At 38.2% G+C, this 14946-nt stretch overlaps 1 protein-coding gene across 4 annotated transcripts in view; it reads left to right on the forward strand.

Moving 5' to 3' along the window:
* FBXO34 (F-box protein 34) overlaps positions 1-14946 on the forward strand; it is a 138564-nt gene that overhangs the window by 67119 nt on the left and 56499 nt on the right. The window lies entirely within an intron of this gene.

Genomic DNA, 14946 nt, shown 5'->3' on the forward strand with positions numbered 1-14946 from the left:
GACATGGGACTCGATCCCGGGTCTCCAGGATTGCGCCCTGGGCTAAAGGCAGGCGCCAAACTGCTGCGCCACCCAGGGATCCCCTCCTTTAAAAGTCTTAACTGATTTCTTGAGTAAATCCCTGAAGGACTAGTCTGACAATTACTAATCTTTGTTTTCTGTAGAATCCAGTAAAAATTTGTTACATTGTTTATACTGTGAAAAAAGGTAACAGGATTAATATATGTAAATTTAAAAAAAGTGTTGAGAAAGGAAAACCAGGGAAGGTCACTTTGATAAATTTCTGAGAAATCCTCATTTTATTTCAATTTCTAATTTAATTCACAGACTTTCAGTTACTATTTGTAACTCTTCATAATCTATATTTCCCTAACTAGAAAGAACCTTTTGTATGATCCTTTCAGCTAATCAGAGAAAAATCCTGTTGGCCTTTTTGATTTAGCTAGCTGCCTTTGTTTGTTCTTACTAAAAGTAGATAATGAGAAATTAAAAGATAATGTATTTCCAGCAGTAGAATGGCCCCAATGCCTCTCTTTTGTGTTAAGATTTTTGCTTGTCTTTTTTCCTCGAAAGAAGAGTTTTCAGCATTCTCCTTGCCTTTTTCCCCCTTCCAAGATTTTCTTTTCTTTTCTTTTCTTTTTTTTTCTTTTCTTTTCTTTTCTTTTCTTTTCTTTTCTTTTCAAGATTTTATTTATTTATTCATGAGAGACACAGAGGAGAGAGAGAGGCAGAGACACAGGCAGTGGGAGAAGCAGGCTCCATGCAGGGAGCCCGACGTGGGACTCGATCCTGGGTCTTCAGGATCAGGCCCCGCGCGGAAGGTGGCGCTAAACCACTGAGCTACCCAGGCTGCCCCCAACATTTTCTTTTGTCATTTTTGTGTCTGGTGTTTTTTTGAGCAATTAGTCCAGTATGAGATCATATTGAAACTAAAGTCAATAAGTCTTTAAATCGCTAAAAATCTACATATACCAAAATTTCAAAAATATTAAATGGAATGTTTAATAGGATTAAAGAACATTATTTATTTATTTTTCATTTTATTTATTTATTCATGAGAGAGACAGAGAGACAGAAGTGAGGGAGAAGTGGGCTCCATACAGGGAGCCCGACGTGGGACTCGATCCTGGGACTCCAGGATCACACCCTGGGCCAAAGGCAGATGCGTAACTGCTGAGCCACCCAGGCGTCCCCATTTATTTTTTTAGAGAGGTAATGTGTTCACATGGTTCAAAATATTAAAAGGTGCAAAAAGTGAGTTTTCTCTCTTCTATTGAGCACGCTTTTCCCCTCACTGGAGGCAACAGTTCTCTTCTCCCTACTTCTAAAAAACATAAATGACAATATATTCTACTTACTATTACCTTGCCCTTTTCATTTGGTTTTTGTCTTTTATGTATTGTTATATGAAGGGTGTATTTAGTGATAGAACATCTAAATTAGCAGTGGGTTAAATAACAAAGTATTTCTCTTATAAAAGTTAAGGTGGATGGTCTAGGGCTGATATAGCACTCATGGTATTTCTCACTCTTGAGGCATAATGAATACGGTAAAATACAAAGGGATTAAGCAGACATTTTGGTAAGTTTTGACAATTGTATATAACAAACCCTGCAGTTGAGAGAAAGCCATCTAGTCTGTTTTCATTCCTTACCCCACCCCTTGGCTCTTCCCATACTATTCTTCACTGTTTGTTGCCCATGTCTTTATTGACCTAGCTGGATCTCCAGCTATTACAGCCCATTCCACACTGCTTGATGCAAGAAGGGGCAAAGGTTCCCTGCCAGCCTTTTTACAGGAAGATTTTTAGAAGCTGCCACTTGACAACATTTCCAGTCATGTTTCATTGGCCATACCCATAACAAGTACAGGCATACCTTGTTTTATTGCATTTCACTTTATTGCATTTTGAAGATTTTGCATTATTTACAAAGTGTGGTAATCCTGTGTTGAGCAAATCTATCAGTACCATTTTTTCCAGCAGCATTTGAGCAGTTTGTGTCTCTGTCACATTTTGATAATTCTTTAGTATTTCAGACCTTTTCATCATTCTATTTGGGTGATTTGCGATGAGTGATCTTTGATTGTAATTGTTCTGGGATGCCACAAACCGTGCCTATATAAGACGATGAACTCAATAAATGTTCTGATTGCTCCACTGACCAACTGTCCCATCCCAAACACCTTGGATCTCCCTATTGCCCGAGACAAGATATATTGAAATTAGGCCAATTAATAAACTTAAAGTGGCTTCCCAGTGTTCAAGTGAAAGGAAGAGTTACACATCTCTTACTTTGAAATCAAAGGTAGAAATCATTAAGCTTAGTGAAGAAGGCATGTCCAAAGCTGATATGGGCTGAAAGCTAGGCTTCTTGTGCTGCACAGCCAAGTTATGAATGCAAAGGAAAAGTTCTTGAAGGAAATTAAAAGTGCTACTCCAGTGCATATATGAATGAAGAGAAAACAGAACAGCCTTATTGCTGGTAGGAAGAAAGTTTTAGTATGGGCTGGATAGAAGATCAGACTAGCTACAACATTCCCTTAAGCCTAATCCAGAGCTTGGCCCTCATTGTCTTCAATTCTGTGAAGGCTAAACAAGGTGAGGAAGCTTCAGAAGAAACGTTTGAAACTAGCAGAGGTTGGTTTGTGAGGTTTAAGAAGCCGTCTCAATAACCTAAAAGTGCAAAGTGAAGCAACAAGTGCTGATGTACAAGCTGCAGGTTACCTAGAAGATAAAGAGCTAAAATGATCAATGAAGGTGTCTACATTCAACAACAGATTTTCTTTTCTTTTTTTTTTTTAACAACAGATTTTCAATGTAAATGAAGTAGAGTTATGTTGGAAGAAGATGCCTGTTAGGACTTTTATAGCTAGAAGAAGTTCATGCCTGGTTTCAAGTCTTCAAAGGACAGGCTAACTCTTGTTAGGGTCTAATGCTAATGATGACTTTAAATCGAAGGCAATGCCAATTTGCCATTCCAGAAATCCCAGGGCCCTTAAGAATTATGCTAACTCTACTCTGCCTGTGCTCTATAATTGGAACAAAGCCTGGATGACAGCACATCTGTTTACAACATGGTTTACCAAATATTTTAAGCCCACTATTGAGTGAGACCTGCTGCTCAGATATTGAAATAATCACTGCTCATTGGCTACCCGAGGGCTGTAATGGGGATGTTGTTTTCATGACTGCTAACACAACATCCATTCTGTGGCCCATGGATCAAGGAATCCTTTCGATTTTCAAGTCTTTTTATTTAAGAAATCCATTTTGTAAGTCTATATAGCTGTCATAGATTAGTTGTTCCTCTGATGGATCTGGGCAAAATTGAAAACTTTCTGGAAAGGAGGCATCATTCTAGATGCTATTAAGAATATTGTGGTTCCTGGGAGGAGGTCAGATTATCAACATTAACAGGAATCTGGAAGAAGTTGATTTTAATCCTCATGGATGACTTTAAGAAGTTCAAGACGTCAGTGGAGAAAGTAATTGCAGATGTGAAACAGCAAGAGAACTAGAATTAGAAGTGGAGCCTGAAGGGTGCCTGGGTGGCTCAGTCTGTTAGGCGTCTGCCTTCAGCGAGGGTCATAATCCCAGGATCCTGGGATTGAGCCCCGCATCAGGCTCTCTGCTTAGTGGGGAGTCTGCTTCTCCCTCTCCCTCTGCCTGCCACTCTGCCTGCTTGTGCTCTGTGTCAAATAAATCTAAAAAAGACCAGAAAAAAGGAAATGGAGCCTGAAGATGTGACTGAGTTGCTGCAGTCAACCTTGAACAGATCAAGAGTTGCTTCTTATACATGAGCAAAAGAATGGTCTCTTGAAGTAGAGTTAACTCCTAGCGAAGATGTAAAGATTGTTGGAATGACAACAAAGGATTTAGAATATTACATAAACTTAGTTGATAAAGCAGCAGTAAGATTTGAGAGGATTGACTACAATTTGTAAAGGAATTCTGTTGGTAAAATGCTATCGAATAGCACTGCTTTGCTAAGGGAAACTCTTGTGAAAGGAAGAGTCAATGTGGCCAACTTCATTTTTTTTTTTTTTTTTTTTAAGAAATTGCCACAGCAACCACTATCCTGATCAGTTACCAGCCATCAACATAGAGGTTAAGACCCTCTACCAGTAAAAATAATTAAGACTCACGTAAAGCTCAGATGATAGTTAGCACTTTTTAGTAATAAAGTATTTTGAAATTAATGTATGTCCATTGGTTTGTTAGACTTAATGCTATTGATATTTAATAGTGTAAACATAACTTTTATGCACTAGAAAAGCAGAAAAGTCATTTTACTCACTTTGTAGTGGTATTCGCTTTTTGTGGTGGTCTGAACTGAACCCACAATATCTCTGAGGTATGCCCCTACTACACAGTAAACTGATAGGAAGACAAGATGAATAATGTGTTTTTTAGGAGTTGCTCTCTTAAAATGGAGATTTAGGACACAAGGTTAAAATGCAGTAATTTTTTTCCCTCTTATTTTCTTGCATACATTCCTTAACATGTAGAAATATGTTCCAGTTAATTTTAAAATACCCTTTAACTTAATTGGGGGAAAAAGTAAGTAATCAAATATATTCCATTTAGTTCCCTTTCTCTAATATTTCTTGTGTTTCTCTTACTGACCTTTTATTCTCCAGTTGCTGTGTGGGCTCAGATAAATAAAGTATATTGTTCTAAATTATAATTTTTATAGAGTAATAAGTGGTTTTAAAAAAAAAAAAAAACTATTTGGCAGAGCACACACACCCACAAGTGGGAGGTGGAGGGGCAGAGGAGGAGGTGGAGGTAGAGAATCTCCAGCAGACTCCCTGCTGAGCATGGAGCCCCAGGTGGGGCTCTATCCTAGGACCCTGAGATGGTGACCTGAGCCAAAACCAAGAGTTAGACGGTCAACTGACTGAGCCCAGGTGCCCCAGAATAATAAGTGTTTTTAAAATATGTTTTCAGGGATCCCTGGGTGGCACAGCGGTTTAGCGCCTGCCTTTGGCCCAGGGCGCGATCCTGGAGACCCGGGATCGAATCCCGCGTTGGGCTCCCGGTGCATGGAGCCTGCTTCTCCCTCTGCCTGTGTCTCTGCCTCTCTCTCTCTCTCTCTGTGTGTGTGACTATCATAAATAAAAATTAAAATAAAATATGTTTTCAACTCTATAAAATAAGCTTTTGGTCGGAACATGAGGAAAAAAATTCATAGTAGTTTTCCATTCAACCAGATGGTATGAACTTTACTTACTTTTGAAGTAGGAAATAGCATTCAAAAAAAGATGTATGCATATGTTTTCTCAAACCACATGATGTCTTACTTAGTTACTGTAGCACATAGCATTGAACCTTTCACTTGGTAGATAGCATTTTTAAAGATCTAATTGAAGTGACTTTGGAAAGTGGTAGAAAAATGATTAGACTCCCAGTAGCAATGTTTTGGTCCTTTAGGGACAGGAGGGAGAACCTATGTATATAATGACATTGTTAGTACTTTTGTAATTATCATCTCTTTAGGTAAAGAAACTTAATGGGCCAATATCTATGCTCTAAAGATAGAGACTTTTAAGATACTTCCAGTGTAGTATCATTCCATTTTATGGGAGGTTGGGTTTCTGTAAATCTTTTTTTAATAAACAATGAAGCCCTAATAAGCCAAAGAACGGGAAAAAATATTTCCTATACTTAATAAGTGGGTTTTGTGGTCATTCTCAGGCCCCTTCTGAGGTCTTCATAATTTAGAACAGAAAGTAGTGTGTCTCATGTTTTTTCCTGTGTCCTTAGTGTGAAAGTGGTGTCTAGCACATGGTTAGTGTTCAGTAAACATTTGTTGAATGAATGAATATTTGTAAATTGATTTCTTTTTTCTAGCACACATATTTTGGGCAAAGAGGGAGATATTGTTGAGAGACTAACATTAGCTGACGTTTTTGCTAATTTGTTAGGTAGTGGTGGTGATGTTAATCAGGTAGGCATATGCTTGCCTCAGGATTTGTGTTGGCTTTTCCCTGTGCCTGGAACACTATTCTTGTAGATAATAAACCTTCACATGCCTAACTTCTCATCTCCAGTGAATCTCTTATATATCACCTTCTCAAGAAGCCTATATCGACTACTCTGTTTAAAATGGCAACCACTTCCCTCTCCCTGTACTTCCAAATTCCTTTATCTAGTCAGTTTTTTCCCATAACAATTACCTCCTTGAAACATATACTATGTAATTTACTCAGAACCATTACTGTCTGTTTCACCACCAATGTTAGTTCCTTTAGGGGCTTTGACTGTTTGTTCACTGTATTTCAGGTGCCTCATAGGTGCTCAGCAAGCATTTGTTGACTAAATGAAGGTAGGAAGAATGTAACATGTGAGAAAGTAAGTTATATGGGGCAGCCCGGGTGGCTTAGGTATTTAGCACCGCCTTCAGCCCAGGGTGTGATCCTGGAGTCCTGGGATCGAGTCCCACGTCAGGCTCCCTGCATGGAGCCTGCTTCTCCCTCTGCTTGTGTCTCTGCTTCTCTCTCTCTGTCTCTCTCTCTCTTTGTGTCTCTCATGAATAAATAAATAAAATAAATAAAATAAAATAAATAAAATCTTTTTAAAAAAAGTTATAAAATCATTTTTGTTTTAAAAATTTGTATTTAAAAGTACTATTTCCATTATTTTAAAAGTTTTGTTTTTGGAGACTGCTGTGTTCTATTATAATACCAAGGCCAAACCTGTGCAAGGTTTAAGTACTGTACTCCCTTGGTGGAAAGGGACTAAGTTTTGGCTTTGCTGAAGTACATCATGTGCTTCAAACCTCTAGCATCTTTTTGGTGAAGTCGTTTGTCCTAGCCTTCAGTGGTGGTTTAGTTAATAAGAGTTTCTAGGTTTGAGTGTGTTCCACTGTGTGCATCTACTTCCTATAGGAGGTGGCTTTCCACAAAGTGAGGAATGACAGTAGTAATAGCTTCCTTCCTTCCTTTCTTTGGAGTAGGCTCTATACTAAACATTTTATGTGAATTTTATTTTCTAATCTTTTTTAAAACCCTTTGAGGAATACATTCTTGTATTTTTTTGGGGGGTGGGGGGAACCTAAGAGGTTTTAGAGGTCAAGCAGTTAGCCTAGCCAGTAAGTGTGTTGAAGCTGGAATTCAATTCCAAGCAGTATGATCTGTAGAGGAACTTGACTACCCAAAATGTTTTCCTGGTGAAGAGCACCTAGAAATGAAAAAGAGATTAGAAACAACTTAGTGGAACTCTGATGTCACAGAGACCTTTATCTTTTTTATTTGCTCTAGCTTCTCATGACTCCAGTTGATTGAATGAGGCCACTGTGATTGAAGCAGTTAACTAATGCAACTTAAAGTATATTTTAAATAAAACCAGGATTGGCTCCTAACCTTATCTTCTATTATTTAGATTTGGTTTAGCTCAAGAACAATTAAATTTAATTTAAGTTTTAAAGCACTGGTGATTTGTGAAGGGTGAATTAGAATCTACAGTTGCAGGAAATTATGTTTAAGGATACTTTTGTATATGCTGAAACCTGTAATGTGCTCTGCATAGGAAAGGTTATAGGACACTATTGTGTGGATAGAATAATTTTATTTTAAAAAATGCTCCAAACCAAGAAATGAAGTACTTACTTTAGAGATACGGTGAGACTTTTTTTGGCCTGAGATGATCATTGGTGAGAGTGTTTCTCTTTTAGGTTTCTAGAACTGTGATGAGAACATCCTGCTGAATGAGGTGCTTTTCTTGATACTCCCATTCAATTTTAGTGGGCTAAAATACTGAAAAAAGCTTTTTCTTAATACTTTTTCCCCCCTTTGAAGTAGCCAGCAGAGGCTTGCTTCTTTCTTTTCTTTCTTTTTTTCCTCTCCTCTCCTCTCCTCTCCTCTCCTCTCCTCTCCTCTCCTCTCCTCTCCTTTCCTTTCCTTTCCTTTCCTTTCCTTCTTACTCTTTTAAGATTTTATTTATTTATTCATGAGAGACAGAGAGAGGCAGAGACACAGGCAGAGGGAGAAGCAGGCTCCATGTAGGGAACCTGTTGTGGGACTCGACCCCAGGACTCCAGGATCACGCCCTGGGCCAAAGACAGGCGCTGATGCATGTTCATTATGGGGGAAAAAATGTAATAGTTCAGAAGGATTTATGATGAAAGCAGTGATCCTGTCTCTCCCCTTCCCCACCTCAGTTCCCTCTCCTGTGAAACCACTTCAGTTGTTTCTGTGTTTGACTCATAATTCCCCATGTTAACATAGTTTTTCCATTTCTTGATTTGCCAATTTTAAGCATTATCTGTTGACTTTCTTCAGTGATCGTCAAGATTTAGATCTCATTTACCACCTGTCAAGAAGGGATCTGAGATTTTACCCTACTTGAAGCTAACAATTTAACCTGCCACAGTTTCATGGATGCTGGTAGAAGGCACAGAGTTTGACATGAAGTACAGTTTATGATTCATTGCAGTAGCAGTAGCCAGAGTATCAGCATTCATTTGTGCCAGTGTTCTGAACCTCAGTTCCCACAGGGTACTGCAGAGAGAGCCACATAATACCTGTTCACATAGTTTTGTTCCTGGAGAAAACTCTGATCTTAGAGATTTCAAATATTTTATAACCGGCAGTAAGCATGCCTGCCCTTTGTTCCAGAGGGAAACCATGCCTGGTTTTTGTTCATGAAGAAAACACTTTCTGTCTTGCAAGGCTGTTTGCTATGTGAACATCCTTGAAAATATAGTCCAGAAAAAAGAGCAGTGTCTTGCCTGAAAGACATAGAGACCCATTACAATTTATTTCCCAACGCCACTACCCCGTTTCCCATCTTCTTTCTGCTGTAGTTCTATCATTTTTTAGCTCTCTGGTCACCTTGGTAAGTGCTATGTATTTATTTTTATTTCAATAACAATAGGTGATATCTTTTGACTTCTTGCTTTGAAAGAGGACTATTTAAAAGAGAGGTCCTAACTTGTATTAGAAAACCAGGGCGGGCAGCCCAGTGGCTCAGCGGTTTACCACCACCTTCGGCCTAGGGCGTGATCCTGGATCCCAGGATCAAGTCCCCTGTCGGACTCCCTGCATGGAGCCTGCTTCTCCCTCTGCCTGTGTCTCTGCCTCTCTCTGTGTCCTTCATGAATAAATAAATAAAATCTTAAAACAACAACAGCAACAAAAACAGGGCAACCATAACTTAAGTGAAAAAGAAAATTGGTTCCCAGAATTGAGTCCAGGAGGGTAGAATAGGATTGGATCCAGGTGTTCACACCTTGCTTTGAAGAGTTGTTCTCTTGCTGTTACCAGTCTGATTTTCTCCTTTAGCTTTATTTTCAGGATCCTCCACACCCTGCCCACCCCTTACCCACCTGTACAGATTCTAGGCTTTGTGTTTGTTTCTTTTTTTTGTGTGTGTGTGTGTGTTTGTTTCTGAACAAGAGAATAGATTAGAATAATTAACAGCCTGGTCAACATGCATACTCTTACAGTTGGGTATGGGTTCAGTCGTGTGTGAATCACATGTATTAGGGGTGGGGAGAAGGTAATTCTCCAAAGATAAAACAGGATGTCATTATCTCCCCATATCAGAATTCTCAGTTGTATTGTTTTTAAACATAGTATCAAATTTCTAGTATCTCTCTTCATAGTTACCTTCTTGGATACCCTCTATCTTCCTGTTCTGTATGCTTTGTTTAGAATTGTTGTTCAACTGACACCCTGTGACTTGTCTTCATTATGCTCCTGTTTCCCATGTATTTCTCTCTCTTTCTCCTTTTTTTTTTTTTGCCTTGTTTTGCTAGGGTATTTACTAAGGTAGGATGTGTGAGAGGTAAAATTTGAGCAATTTCATGTCTGAAAAGATTTTTATTCTTAAACTGGATTGTTAGTGTGGCTGGGAATGGAAGTCTAGGTTGAACATAATTTTCGGTCAGAATCTTAAAGGCATTGCTCAACTTTTAGTATCCTTCATTATTGATGAAAAGTCCTAGGTCAGTTTGATTCTTTTCCCTTTGTAGATGAGCTGTCTTTTTTCTGAAAGCTTGTAGTATCTTTTTTTTTTTTTTTTTATCTTTGTTGTCTCCAATTCTCCAGTGATCTCTCTGGTTTGGGTCTCTACATTTGAGCACTCATTGGGTCCTGTTAATTGGATGACTTCTATAAATCTATTAATTTACTCATCTTTTATAGAAAATTTATATTTGGAAACTTCCTCTAATTTTTTTCTTTCATTCTGGAATTCTTTTGAAAAATTCTTTAATTTTTTAATTGAAGCATAGTTGACACACAGTGTTATATTAGTTTCAAGTGTACAAAAGTTACTTAGCTTCTCAGTGTACTATTACTGTATCATTGACTGTTCCCTGTTCTTTTTTGGAATTCTTAATTACAAGCTGACTTCCTGGATTGATGCTGTGTCTTCTCTGATAATTTTTTGTCTCTGTTTTTGTCCACTTTTTAGATTTTTTCTTCACAACTTCAAACTTTATATTGCCTTTTTAAATTTATTTTTTATTTCTAAGAGTCCCTTTTCATTTTTGCCTTTTCACAGCATCCTGTCTTGCTTTACTGATGAAATATCTTAACTGTTTCTGAGGATGTTAGTTAGAAAGCTTAACAATATCTTTTCTGTTTTATGAATTCTGCTTCTACCTTTGTCACATTTCTTTGTGTTTCCTTGTCTCTTTCATGATACAGATACTTAATTCTGATTTAACCAATCAAATGGAAGAATGAGACAATATAAAATGATTGGGATCTCTGTACCTACATGGAGTCTGTCAGCTGGTGAGCTTTACATTAGGGTGAGCAGTTAGGGGGCACCATTATTCTTGGTGAGTGGTGCTAATGCCTATAAGAGCTGCTGTTAATTCTCCTCAGATAGTTTAATTTTATTAAAGAAGGATCTGCCAGTTTAAATTTTTTTAATGTAAAATTGAAAGATAATTAGGATTATGAAGAGAGTCAGTGATCTAGGGTCTAGAAATGTTCAGGTAGTCCACTTTCCTATGTTTTAGAGTGAAAAGTTTTAGGGTATAGAGTAGTATAGCAGAGAGCGGCCCAGATGTTGGAGCCAGACTTCTTGGGTTCAGATCTGGTTCAGCCACTTAGTTACAAGTTACTTAGCCTCTCAGTGCCCCACTTTTCTTATCTGTAATATTCAGACAATAATAATACTCACCTGGAGCACCTGGGGCTCAGATGGTTGAGTGGCTGACTCTTGGTTTCAGCTCAGGTCATGATCTCAGGGTTGTGAGGTCCAGCCCTGCTTTGAGCCCTATGCTCTGTGGGGAGTCTGCTTGGGGATTCTCTCTCTCCTCCTCTCCCTCTGCCTCGCTCCCCCTCCCTGAAATAAATAAATCTTAAAAAAAAAAAATACCTACTACAGTTATGAGGATTTAGTTAAAAATACATACTGAATACTTGGCATATAGTAAAATCCCAGAAGGTGTTAATTTTCCTTTTTGCTCTGCCAGTAATAATTGTGTAATTTAGGAATGGTGGTGATTGCCTACAGCAGAAATTTTGGTAGGATTAAATTGTGTTTTTCTCTTCAGAACCTCGAAAAACACTTAGTCATTACTTGAAGTGCTGAAATGTGTATGTACAAATGTTTTCATAAAAGTCTTTGAAAGGTCCTCCTCTTCCTCTCCCCACCCCCAAAAGGATCTTACTAAAGATAACTTGATAAGAAAAGTAGTCTTGGAGCACAGCCAGAAAACTAGGAATGAAAAAATACTATTTTCATGCCCAGAAACCTCTATGTACAATCAGAATCATATGTGCTCAGGATGTTAGGGAAGCTTTGTTCCCATACAAAACACTGACGGTCCTACTTCTTGGACTTCAGAAAATGTTGAAAGTTTCTTTATATATGGATGTCTAGGACAGGACTGGCAGGAGGAAATAGTTCTTGAAAGAATTTTTTTTTTTTTTTTGAGTATGCCTCCAAATGTAGGAACACTGAGACTTTCCTTACCACACTCTGCTACTTGTGAAATTAAGGTGACTTAAATAAGAGTAAAACTCTTGTGTGGTGGTTCCTGTCTCCCTGCCCTCTCCAAACTGGACCCTTATTTGAACCTAGGGGGTTTTAGTTTGAATTATTTATCTTGTTTTTTTTTTTCCTATCCCATGTAGTGGAGGAAGTCCTTAGAACCTCTTATGGTTACTGTTATTATTTACTTTTTGAAATGCAAACACACACAAGGGTAGAGGAAGCAAGCCCCTATATATTCATGAATTAGTTTCAACATTTTGCCATAGTTATTTATTCTTGTCCCCATTTAAAAACAATTTTAAGTCAAATTCTAGACACCGCGTCATGTTAGCATTAAATATATATATATATGTGTCTTTTAAAGAGAGATTTTCGGGATCCCTGGGTGACGCAGCGGTTTGGCGCCTGCCTTTGGCCCAGGGCACGATCCTGGAGACCCGGGATCGAATCCCACATCGGGCTCCTGGTGCATGGAGCCTGCTTCTCCCTCTGCCTGTGTCTCTGCCTCTCTCTCTCTCTCTCTGTGACTATCATAAATAAAAATTAAAAAAAATAAAAAATAAAAAAAAAATAAAGAGAGATTTTCCCCATAACCACAATGCCATTATTTTACCTAACAAAATTAAGATTGCTCTGATGCTCAGTTTCTGAATTTTACTCTCCATATTAATATTATCAAATTCCTTTAAGTCATCTAAAACCCAGTTATAGTCAAGTTAGTGGTATCATTTTTAAGTGACCCATTTTTTTCATTTACATAAAAATATTTGTATTTTGCAAGTGGTTGACTTTAACTTAATATAGAAAATTTGAAACATATGAAAGTAGATAAAATCCATGTAATAACCCTCACGTGCCTATGACCCAGCTTTGACAATTATCAACTTGATGCCTGATTTTCTTTTATCTATTCTACTTTCTTCCTTCTGGGTTATTTTCAAACAAATTCCAGGTATCCTTTCATTTGTAGTGTATCTTTAAAAGATAATCACTCTTAAAAAATGTGTGTGTGTTTATCTATTTTTCCCAATTCCTTAACAACACCAAATATCCAGTATTCAAATTTCCATTTGTCTCAGATGTCATAGTTTATTTATATTTTGAATGTCATAGTTTTAATCAGGATCCACATAAAGTCACTACCTTTCTACTGGTTGGTAATGACTTCTAAGTCCTTTTTAATCTAGAGGTTCCCCCCTTACTACCTCTCTCTTTTTTTCCTCTCCCTTGTAATTTATTAAAGAAACCGTTTTTGGTTCTTTAGAGTTTGAGTCTGGATTTTAATGATTACATCCTTGTGACTTAGTTTAACACATTCTTATGTCATCGCTGTTAAGCTGCTACATCACCACTGAGCATACTAAATGTTCTCATAATTTTGAAGATAGGTTATTATTTTGTAAATCTTAGAATTTGATTTAAATACTATTTAAGTATATAATGCCAGTCACCATTTAAGGTGTGTGGCCTTTTCTTTTTGGTGAAACAGTGTTTGTAAAGTGAGTTGATAGCTAATTAGAAGCTGTAAGCTAGTGGTGCCTGGGTGGTTCAGTCAGTTAAGTGGCTGCCTTTGGCTCAGGTCATGGTCCCCGGAACCTGGGATCAGGCCCTGCATTGGGCTCCCTGTTCGATGTGGAACCTGCTTCTCTCTCTCCCTCTGCAGCTCCCTATCCTGCTCCCCTCTGCTTATGCTCACCCACTCTCTCTCAAATAAATAAATACAATCTTTATTTAAAAAAAAGTTATAAGTCAGATTTCTTGGCACTGCAGTGGACTACTCTTCACATAATAACACAAAAAGCAGCCCTGTAAGGGCAGCATTAAAAAGAATATTGTTTACTGCTGTTATGCAATATCTCATACACTTAGCCATATCTTCTTAAATATGCAGATAGTGGAGTTACACTGTTTCCTCATGTAAAATGAGGGCACTATCTGTATCAGTGGCCTTTGGTGGGTCTTGAGAGAGAAAGCATCTAGCACAGTATGAAGTATGGAAGAGACCCTTGAATGTTCATTTCCTTTTCTGTAAGGATGGCCATAATGGTAAGACTCTTCTGTCTTCAGTAGAAAGTGTAAGGTATAATGCTGGTGGCCAGGGAAACCATACCTGGTCTAAAGCTTTAGGTTGGGGCAAGAATAGATCTGTCAGAATGAACCAGGGTGTACACCAGGGTGAGCCACTTAGAACAGGTTACGGAATAGCTGGTTAGAATAGATGAGTCCAGCCACATGTACCCATAGTTCACTGTTCCCTCTTTCACCCCAACCACTATGGTTGTTTAACAGTTTGTACGTTTCAGAAGATGGGCATTAGATCAGTTCTAGGAATACAAGAAAACCCGTGATTGGATTACTAGACAGACCAAGCAGCAGAGGTGGCCATAGAGAGCTAAGGACCAAGCAGGCAGACTGGTCGAAAGATAGAGCTCCGGCAGCACGGAAGGACAAGCTGGTTGTGGAAAAACATCTAGAAAGTCTAATGAGAACAGAAGTGGAGCAATTTCTGGTTCCTTAAATGATCATTTCTTTCAAAGGCCTCAAAAACAGTTTACTGGTAAGAGCATTCCAACTAAGCTTCTAGGTTTGAATAACAACATCAAATGGAGATGACTTTTATAACTTATTTCTGTTTATCAGATAGAATCAGACATTTGGACCTGGAATAATGACCATCTGCTTGCCTCTGCTTGGTTGTGTAGGAAATTTGTATGATGTTAGGCTAGTTAATGGTATAGAAGTTAACTTTTTTTTTGTAGTTTTATACCTTTATTTGATAGTCAGTGGCTAGTTCTCACCCACATTAACTATAGAGTTTTGAAAGTGGTCGCAGGTACATAGGTAACCAGCGTATAGAGTTTGTTTGGTGAATTTTCATCCTTGTTACATTTTCTGGACAACTGCATTCATGTATGGTATGGAATCTTTCTTACTCCTTTGGCCCAAGCAGTGTTGTTGACCCTGGTGTCGGTGCATTCATCTGGAGT

Source organism: Vulpes vulpes, chromosome 6, assembly GCF_048418805.1.
Source record: "Vulpes vulpes isolate BD-2025 chromosome 6, VulVul3, whole genome shotgun sequence".
NCBI lineage: Eukaryota > Metazoa > Chordata > Mammalia > Carnivora > Canidae > Vulpes > Vulpes vulpes.